We start from the raw sequence: 11,384 nt of genomic DNA, 5'->3' as shown, positions 1-11,384 counted from the left end.
TGTCCAGTTTTGGGCCCCACACTACAAGAAGGATGTGGATAAATTGGAGAGAGTCCAGCGAAGGGCAACAAAAATAATTAGGGGTCTGGAACACATGACTTATGAGGAGAGGATGAGGGAACTGAGATTGTTTAGTCTGCAGAAGAGAAGAATGAGGGGGGATTTGATAGCTGCTTTCAGCTACCTGAGAGGTGGTTCCAGAGAGGATGGTTCTAGACTATTCTCAGTGTTAGAAGAGGACAGCACAAGGAGTAATGGTCTCAGGTTGCAGTGGGGGAGGTTTAGGTTGGATATTAGGAAAAACTTTTTCACTAGGAGGGTGGTGAAACACTGGAATGCGTTATCTAGGAAGGTGGTAGAATCTCCTTCCTTAGAAGTTTTTAAGGTCAGGCTTGACAAAGCCCTGTCTGGGATGATTTAATTGGGGATTGGTCCTGCTTTGAGCAGGGGGTTGGACTAGATGATCTCCTGAGGTCCTTCCAACCCTGATATTCTATGATTCTATGATTCTATGTCCACTGGATCCCCCTTGTCCACATGTTGTTGACCCCCTCAAAGAACTTTAATAGATTAGTAAGACATGATCTCCCTTTACAGAAATCTGTTGACTTTTGTGCAACAATTTATGTTCTTCTTGTGTCTGACAATTTTATTCTTTACTATTGTTTCAACTAATTTGCCTGGTACTGATGTTAGACTTACCAGTCTGTAATTGCCAGGATCACCTCTAGAGCCCTTCTTAAATATTGGCATTACATTAGCTATCTTCCAGTCATTGGGTACAGTAGCTGATTTAAAGGACAGGTTACAAACCATAGTTAATAGTTCCGCAATTTCACATTTGAGTTCTTTCAGAACTCTTGGGTGAATACCATCTGATCCTGGTGACTTGTTACTGTTAAGTTTCTCAATTAATTCCAAAGCCTCCTCTAGTGACGCTTCAATCTGTGACAATTCCTCAGATTTGTCACCTACAAAAGACGGCTCAGGTTTGGGAATCTTCCTAACATCCTCAGCCATGAAGACTGAAGCAAAGAATTAATTTAGTTTCTCTGTGATTACTTTATCGTCTTTAAGTGATCCTTTTGTATCTTGATTGTCCAGGGGCCCCACTTGTTTCCTTTGCTCTTGACCAGTCTGACCTCTTTCCCTGGGAGTTCCTGAGGCCATATAGGTCAGGAAATCAGGGATCGCCCCCTGCTTGATACAGGGTCTCCTTTATGCTGGGTTGATTTTTTCTCTCTTTTTGATTTAGAACCAAAATGGCTAAAAGCTCCAGAAAGATCTGCCCCTCCCCCACAGTTTAGCAGATGGCACCCTTACCAGCAACCCCCATGTAAGCACAAATCCCTGCCAGGTGACTTGATTACAAAGGCAACCTCTTTCCTACTAAACCAATTTCTCATGGTAGGAACTAGTCTATGGTCGAGAGCAATGACATTGCAATAGAGGACTATCCCAATTAAAGACCATTCACCGTCAGCCTTATGTTACCATGCCTTGGAATTTCAGTCCAATATGGAGACAACAGCAAAACAGAGAAAATTAGCTTCTGCATCCAAAATGGAGTTTGCAGTCACACACACACACACACACACACACACAGAGTTTATAATCTCACAAAGAATTCATAAATTGTACAGATAGTTTTACCAATCATCATATATCTTCAGGAAAACAAGGTCGTCTGACATCCAGGCCTTGCTGGAGCTGGTAGACTCACTTCTAGTTCTTTGGAAAATATACCAGGTGGTAGCTAAACCCCACATTGGTCCTCTGGAGGGGGACATGGTTAAATCTTGGGTATTGTAGGATGAAAAAAAATCTCTAATAATGTGGGGTTGGCAGCAATGATTTATCAGACTGGTTACCTTCTCTCCCCAGTGCAAGACCTATCAAAGAACAGGTGGGAAGATCAGGCAAGATATATACAATTTACTTAAAATAATGTGTTATTTTAAATTGTTTTCTGAATAATTTCTGTGACTAATTCTTGGTCCATCAATTGAGGGTGAGCAGTTTATTGGAAGGATTTTATTTTCAAATTTGAGCTATACTCATTAGTCACTCAATATAATTCTGTTCCCTGATTGTATGTAATATTACTCACAGGATCAGATTTCTAGTGCAAATATTCACTTTTATTAGTTTAAGATTCATTTCAATGAATATTCTTCAAGTTTTATTTAAAATTAGCTGGTTCCAAAAACTTTCTTGACAAAGTCATGTGCTGGAACATTTGCAGAAAGAACATACAAGAGGCAAAAACAAAAGGAGAAGCAAATTCTATTTTGTTTTTAATTTGAGAAACTAATATGTTTATGCTTCTAGCTACTTAATTAAACAATACACTGTATATTATGAGGTTTTCTATGCAATGAGAGCTTCAGCTCAATATTTAAATTTATTTCATTTCTCCAGGATCAAAGGATTATATGTCACCTGAGGGGTTGTTTGTTTGTTTTTTTTTAAAGAGTTCAGCCTCATGGGAAACATCTTCTTTGGTCCACAGACTCGAAGGAATTGACTGCATCTTGTAGCTTTATATTGCTTTTGTAATCTGATCTTTAAGAGATTCCCAGAAAGGGAAATCTTTTCAGGTATTCTCCAGGGCTCCTCTACAGTAAGCATGTCATGGATGCATGCTATCTACTTTGTACTAAGGATTACCAAACCAGAAAGAACAAAAAGTCAAAATGAAGATCCTATGAAAGAGATATTGACCTCTATCTTTTTTACAAGCAAACATAAGGACACTCAGCTAAATGGACATCTCCCAATCCATGTTCATGATTGATTATATGGATTGGATATGTTAGCCTAAATGATCAGTACCATAAATTTAATCCCTACATACATTCTATACTCTTAAAGCAACAGATGCTTTTACTTCCTCATTGGTCAACAGATCCTCCTCCAATTGCAATCAATGGTAAATCTCTCATTGATTTCAACAGTGCAGCACCAATAATTCCAGAACATAAGTGGAGTGTTTTTCGGGTGGGGTGAGGTGGGGGATAAGGGAGAGGTGCTTAACGTAAATCCCTTCCAAAGCAATATAAGCTAAATAACAAAAATGCCCTCTTATACTGGAATCAGAATGTCCATACTGAGAGTTATACTCGCAGAACTATATTGGTTTAAATTTACATCTTAGCTTACTCCTGTAGAACTTTCACATGTAGACCAGCCCTATGTATAAAAGAAGAGGCATTTGCTATAAATGTGTTTGCAATTGGCCATTCCAGTACAAATTGTCATTTGACATGCAAACATACAATGTAAGTCACAAAGTGCCAGAGGATTTACTTTCTTGCTACAAGACTGCAGCCATTTTCTCAGTTATTGCCCTCAGTAATTTTCTCTGGCACAGTCCTTTTTGCTTCCTTTTTGGGGATGTGTCTATATCTGGCTTTGCAGCCAGATCCTTCACAGTGCACATTACCTAGCTAACTCACTATTTTGTTAAACCATTTCCAAAGCCCCCACCTAAATTCTTATCTGGGCCCATGGACTGGAGAAACCTAGAGCTTTCCAGCCCCTTCCCTGGTCGCTTTCTTTGCAGAAATGCCCACAGTGGGGCTTTGTCCCTCTCAAGTATCCTGCACACTGATGAGAGGGATCTACTAAAATAGAGTCTCCCATCCCAGCATTCCTTGCTGTGGTACCTACAACTCCCAGAATACCTCTATGCAGGACAGAGGCCAGGAACTGTGTAGTGCTGGGCTATAAACCTGCTTTAAAAGCTCAGCACACCTCAGTCAAACCCCATAATTTCATATGCAAATATAAGCATGCTATTGCAAACACATATTTGCATGTGCAGTGTCTCTACTTAACAAAATAATCTTGACCATTAGTATAGATTTGGAACAGAATTTGGTATTCAGATTTTTTTTTCTCTTTTAAATATACTGTATTTAGAGTGGGACATGAACATTTTTTGCCATTTAGATGGAATTAGGGTGACCAGTCCCAATTTTAGAAGATTTGTCCTACGTCCCGACCTTACATCGCTTGGGAAGCCCTTTGTCCCCATCCAGACTGCAGCCACGGCACCACCGCTCACTGCTTCCTGGGGCAGCTCCCGGTGCCCACCTGCCAGCAGGAGAGCCCTCCACCCCCCCACCCGACCTGAGGAGGGTGACCAGACATCCCGATAAAATCAGGACTGTCCTGATTTTTAGTTCTTTGTCCCACGTCCCAACCGATGCACGGTTGGGATGCCATTTGTTCCGAAATTGCAGCTTTGAACACTCCGGCAGTGTTTTTTTTCCCCCCTGTCTCCTGATATTTTGTCCATTTCATCTGGCCACCCTAGGCCCGACCCAACCCATAACCCTAGGACCCAGAGGGACCTGCCTGCCGGATGCTTCCCAGGATGGGAGCTGCTCCAAGCATCACCAGGACTCCCCACCTCGCCCCCTGGCAGGTCCCTCTGGCTCTTAGGGTGGGGGGGCTCTGCGTGCTGCCGGCGCCTGCAAGCCCCACTCAGCGGCTCTGACAGCTCCCATTGGTGCTTTTCCCAGCCAGTGGGAGCCATGGAGCTCACGCTCGTGTCGGGCACAGCACGTGGAGAGTCTGGAGACTCCCCTCGCTGCTCTAACCCGAGAAGCCAGAGACCTCCCAGTGAGTGAAGGAGTGAGCTGGTGAGTGCGGCCAGGGAAGGGAGCAGGGTGTGATGGTGAGTGTCTGGGAGGTCTCTGGAAGGCACTGGGCAGTGGGGGAGGTTTGTGTGGTTTTGGGGTGCTGGGCAGTGGGGTAGGTCTGTGTGTGTCAGGGCACTGGGCACTGGGGGTCTGTGTGGGGCATTGTGTAGTTGTGGTGGGGGGCTGTGGGGAAGGGCACTGGAAGGGAAGAAGGGAGGGAGGGGAAATCTGTGTGTATTGGGAAACTAGCGAGTGGGGGGTTCTGTGTGGGGTGCTGGGTAGCGGTGGTGGGGTTGTGGGCAGGGGGGCACTGGGCAGGGGTGTGTGTGCACATCACTGTGCATCTGTGGTGGAAGGGTTGTGGGGGGGCGCTGGGCAGGGGACCTGTGTGGCACAGCATGGGCCCACCAGTATAGGCCCCCTCTCATGGCTCTGGTCGGGGCTGTGCACCTTGTCTCTATTCGCCCCCCCCCCCCCCCCCCCCCGGCCGCCCCGCCGCCTGCTCACCCAATGTGTCCTGATATTTTACTCTTGCAATCTGGTCACCCTAGATGGAACTTTTATTTCATGAAGACAAGCAAAAACATTTTGACAATTCTATTGATTATCCCACTTATTTCCTATGTCAATGGCGCTTTCATCTATGCCAAATGTTTTGCCTATCCCCATTCTGTGTAGTGAATGCTTGACATTTTCAATAAAATACTTCAGGACAATTTAATTTCCTCCACTTGTAGTTTCATTAAATACTTCTAACTTGATTATAGTGCCTTACAAAATTCTACAGTTCCTTCATTTCAACATAATGGAACATCTTGCTGCATAGTTCATGTGTATTTTATTATAATGTCCATGTGCATTAAAGATAAATATAATTTTCTTCTTTTCTATGCTAAGATTTTTTATTCTTTTCTGACTTGATTCTCTTGAATCCTGTCTACTTTTTCCTCTTAAGTTTATGCTAAGCTTTTGAATTTCTTCTTTTAGTTTGCACTGAATAGTTTTTTGTTGTTACACAAATCCCATGATTAGGAATTCCAGCTCCTTTTTTATTTAATATTTCTGTATTTTTCATGTTTTTTTTTATTTTGAGAGAGCAAGAGCGAGAGTCAGAAAGAGAGAGAGAGAGAGAGAGAGCAAGCACTTTCCTAACTTTTCTAATTCTTATTTTCCTGTGATTATTTTTAAATTATGTTATTAAGAATTTTCAGATACTTTAATACAATAAAAAATAAGAACATACTATTGATAAACATTTGTTCAAGGAACAAGGAAAAGAAACAATAAAATACTTCAATTAAATTTTATCAGTAACATCTCAGTTTTAACAGCAGTGGGGAAGTCAGACAAGGTAATGAAAAGAAAAGGTGTCTGTCATCCTAAATTAGCCCAGATTACATATGAAACAAAGAACTAATCAAATGTTGTTCCTAATATAGCATTAATTTCAATTATTTAAAAAGACAACATGTTATCAAACCTTATATTATTCTTATTCAGCAAAGTTACAATCAATTTCTCAAACAAAGAAGCCAAGCTACTCAAAAAACCTTTTTTCTTCATTTTCAATTATTGATAAATTTAGTAAATAAGAGTCCTTAATAACATTTTCATGAAATGGGGAGATTTTCTCTACATTATTGAGTTAACTGTTCCCAGACTTAACTCTTGGATTTGTTTTTTTTCAAAGAAAACCCGGTAGTTTCTTCTTTTGTCTTTCAGATAGCTTAGTTCACTGAAATAGTAGTAAATAGCAGTCACCTTCTCCCCCACCCCCTCTCCACCCCAGGAACCTGTCTTCTGTCTTTGAAATCATAAGAGTTTTACCATTGACTTCAACAGGAGCTGGATGAAGATCTCAGTAGTTAAATTCTCTGTTTTTAATTTTCATGCTTGGAACAAATGCATAGAAATAACAGAGCAAAAATATATTTGACTGTTTCTTTTACAAAGCAGCTACTCCAAGATTAAGATGAAATGGTGGCCATTTTATTTATTATTTATTAATACTTAATAAATAATAAATAATAATAATAATAATAATAATAATAATAGCATTAAGGTCATCCTTATATGTTTAAAAGGTCTCTTTTAGGGTAAATAGTCAAAAAAAATAATGTAGAATTTGTGGGCCTGATTCTACTCTGATTTACACTGGTTTGACACTACAGTACCTCCATGACTTCAGTGGTGTTAAGTATGGTTTATATTGGTGAGAGAAAAGAAATCAGATCAGTATTGTTTACCTCTTTTTCTAATAATTTCCACTATCAAATTGCCTTTGAAAATACATTTTCAATTAACTAGTTTTGAAAACTATTCTGTGACTTTTCTCCCCTGAGAAGTGCACCTTGTCCTTGACATGGTGCAAAGGCTTATTTGGCCTGAGAGCTCTGCCAGTGGGAGTTTGACGCTGGGTAGGGCCACCCAAGCTGGGAAGGTCAAATGGTAGGGATCAGAGAAAAAAGCAGTTCCTGGTTCTTCAGCTTCAGGGCTGAGTGATAGGTCAACAACCTAGACTCATAAAATATTAAGTTATGGAGACATAACAAGATAGCCATTCTGACAAACAGCTTGATATATTCCTTGTAGTTGTAGCCATGTCGGTCCCTGGATATTATAAAAGATATAACCTCACCCACCTAGTCTCTCAAACAGCATGGTAGACAAGAATGATGGAGACTTTTTTGTGCCCTAAGCACCATCTGACAACACGATAAGGATTCAGATCTAACCACATTAAGTTGTGTATGCCTCTCTATCTCATTTCCCTCCCATCAGTTAAATCTACATGGTTTGTTATACTCATAGACTGCCCAGACTAGCTTCATTCTGCTCTTATTATACAAAATCAGGCCATTAATATTTGTTAGGAACATCAGGCATTAGATACAGTTTAAGTAATCTTCTAGTTAAATTAACTGAGGCAGACAATAGGGTGGCGTGAGTGGTTTGGACGCTTGACTACAATGCTGAAAGTGAGGGGTTTGGGTCTTGCTTGAGCTCACTGAGGTCATCTCCAGCCCACCCAATTGCAAAATGGGTCCCTGATCTATTGGGTTACTTCAGTCAAGGGTAATTAGACATGGTGCTGGCTACAGCACTCCTTTGTGTAATGTTGGCTATGAAACTGAGGTGCCTTAACCTCAGCCCGTTGGCTTGGAGGAACTTTTGACTTTGAGACTGATGTGGTCAAGTTGGGAGTTAACTTATTAACATTATTTCCGAGCCATTAAACACAGGTCCAATTTCAATTGCCCCTCATTTTTTTAGAAAAGACTAACATTTTATTTCCAAATATTCCTCTGTTCTACCGAGACCTAGTATTCTATTTTTTGTTATCCGTAATGTTATCTCAAGCATGACATTATAAAGCTAAATGTACAGGAAGTCTTCTATATGCTAAATATGTCTATTTCCCCCTTAGCATGAAGTGCCCTTTCTGTAGTACTTGTTGATTGGTTACTTAGTATGCAAATCTGACACTTGTTTCTGTAATGTAATGAATGGGTTACTTATGATATATCCTGAAGTCTCAGAAGTATTGTGGCTTCCCTTAAGATTGAATCATTTCATGCTCTGAATGAATGAATCAATCTGATTATTTAAAGAGACATACTTTTTTCAAAGTTGCCTCTTGAGTAAGGCAGTCAGACATCACTATCCAGAGAGCAGCTGACCAAGAAAGCCCTTCGAGAGCTCTATGAAATGGGCTTTCTGCCCTCAGGCAACAAAACTATGCTTTGTTTTAAAGTGGTGGCTTATTCCAAATAGAATAATTATCAAGGAGCTTTTCAAAGGATGTGGAATCTATTTAATTCATGTTTTAATTGATTTATTTCCATAAATCTATCCAATCTGTCAATACCATAGCACCTGAGCATCTCACAATAATGGGTCTTATCCTTACAACAGCCCTTTGGGATTGGGAAGGTTTATCCTATTTTATAGATGAGGAAGTGAGGCACAATGTAGATTAAATGACTTGTCTAAAAATCAGACAGGATGTCTGTGGCAAGACTTAAACTGCTGTCTTTTTGAGGCCTACTCTCAGACCCTATCCAGGCCAACCAACCTACCATAAGAAAGCCTTCCTGTATTCTTCTTTAAACCAATGTGCCTCACATTTCCATTCCTTGACTTATGTATTAGCCTGAGCTACTGTATACCTTCTTGTTTATCAGTGACATAATGGCAGAAATTACATTTCCCGGGGGTTTGTAAAAATGAATTATTTAAATGGATAAACCAGATTAAACCAGAAAGTAGTTGAAAAGATATTTAGGTTCCTAAAGATGCAGATAGGTGCGTAGTGGGATTTTCAGAAAAGCTTAAGGGATAGAGCCAAAAATAGATTTAGATACCTGACTGCCACATTAGACACTTAAATCCAAAATTCAGATCCTCAAAATCTCTGCTTAGTGGTCGTCTACCTCTGTAGGTAGAGCCCTCTGTGGATACAAAATTTATATCCATGGATATAAAGTAGAGAACCGCGGAGCGTCAGGGCTCTACCAGGAACTGCAGCAGAGAAAGCAGCAGCATGTCAAGCCGCCATTCTCAGGAGCCAGTGCCCAACATGGGAAGCTCTTCTGGTGCGGCTTTACTGCTCCCAGTCCTGCCCACAGGGGCATGCACCAGGCTCACCAGCAGCTGCCCCTGATTCCAGTAATGTGCTGCTTGCACACTCCCAGAGAGGAGACACAGACCACAGTGTCCAAGAGTGTGTGCGCTGTCCAGGAGCACGTGAGCTGCTTGCACACACTAGCATGACCAGGGACAGCTGCTGGTGAGTCTGGAGCTTGCCCCATTGGGTAAGGTTGCAGGAGGTACAGCCACAGGGGAACAGCTGCCCAGGCTGGATGCTGGCTCATGCAAGTGGTAGTCCGACTTGCTGGTGCTTTTGTCCCTGCAGTTCATGGGAGAGCCCTGCAGCTCCACAGATACCCGCTTCATATCCTTGGATATCTGCCTCCATGGATACACATTTTGTATCTGCACAAGGCTCTACATGTAGGCACGTAAATTCCCATGACGTCTAATTTTGTGGTGGTCTCTTTTGGGGACCTAGCTCCCACAGGCTTTTGAAAATCTCATTATGCATCTGTCTGCATCTTTAGGCGACTAAATACCTAAAAAATCTTTCCAAGAACTTTTAAATCCAACTACTGCACCATCCAAAAAAGAAAAAAACAAACAATGTGTAGAAGTGCAACTGGTACCAATTGCATCTTCTGAGACCATTTCTCATACAAACGTGTTTGATGAGAAGAATGTAAGAGGGGTGGGACCAAGCAAAAGCCCTTGCAATAGAATGACCAAATGAGTGCATCTAGGAATAATTTATAAGTGGGCTGCAAATATTTTGCACCTCAAGTAGTGACTAGGAAACCAGTGAACACAGCTGCTCTGGATTGCTTCCTTAACAAAATCATTTTTCATGGAACGCTCAGATGCAAACAAACTGTCATTTCACAGCATTGTGGTTGATTTGCACAAAAAACAAAATGCTTCCTGCTCACATTTTGACCAACCATAGGCTCAGAGAAGAAGAGGAATAAATTGTTCTTAGGCCTTGTGGGAAATGCAATCTGTGACTATATTCTCAAAACAGGATACACAGACTAGGGTTTATGAAGGGCCAAAATCCATTAATGTGTATATAAGATCTAACCACAGTCTCTGCTCGGACTTTTCACATAGGCCTGAATTCCACAGCTTGGTCTGAGGCCTAGCTAACAATGAACAATACATGGCTAAGAGAAAGCTGGGGTAGACAGACAACCTTGTGTGTTTCAAGTCGATGAGTGGAGTCAGCATGACTCCAGATGGTGAGCTGTAATTGGGTTATAGACACATGAAGCACTGAAAAGGGCCTCAAAGTTAACTCCCTGAAACAGATGCCAGAACGGAGTTCAGGGAGAGGCCTAACATAATAGACGTGATTAATGACACCCTCCCCTCACAGATGTATGCCAATCCCAGTTCACAGAAATGCAAGGGTAAAACTATAAACAATTGCTACTTTTAAATACTAATTACTACTTTTTTTTGTTTGTTTTTGCTTTAAATCTCCAGGAATGTACATGTTGGTCAACCGGAAGAGCTGCTACCTCATTCCCCTGGACCCCAAAATCAGGATTTAACCTACACACTGCAATAGGAGTAGTTTAACGGAAATTATCTGTGTATTAGCAACATGTTAACCTAAGCTAGATAGTTTTATTTCGTCCCCCTTCCTCCCCCAGAAGAAGATCATACGTTGGTACTTCAAGTCTATTACTTTTGGCTGCACTCCAGCTGTTGAAAAATAAATCAATCACCTAATTATTCTTTTGATCTTTCTTCAAATTGTAGACCTCTCACTATATTGTTACCAGCATGGGACAAGCTTTTATTAATTTAAAAGAAGATATAGCTTTCTTCAGAAGACAATAATTTAGTCCACTATTAACTTATTAAGAAAGATAACTAGGGCTAGATAATCAGCTGGTGGAAATCAGTGTAGCTCCTCTATTCTTGGGTCACCATCAGTGAAATAGTTAAGGAGTTGATCCAAAACCCATTGAAGTTAATAGAAAGATCCTAAAGGGCTTTGGAACAACTTCTAAATGAATTAAGCTAAATGAATCAAGTCTAGATTAATATGATTTTGTTGTGGGTGATATAGCCTAAGGGACTTGGAGCAAACTTTAGGTCCACTTCTCTTGAGCAGTAAACCTTGATGATTGTGGT

This window comes from Lepidochelys kempii, chromosome 1, assembly GCF_965140265.1.
Source record: "Lepidochelys kempii isolate rLepKem1 chromosome 1, rLepKem1.hap2, whole genome shotgun sequence".
NCBI lineage: Eukaryota > Metazoa > Chordata > Testudines > Cheloniidae > Lepidochelys > Lepidochelys kempii.
This window is presented reverse-complemented; position numbering follows the sequence as displayed.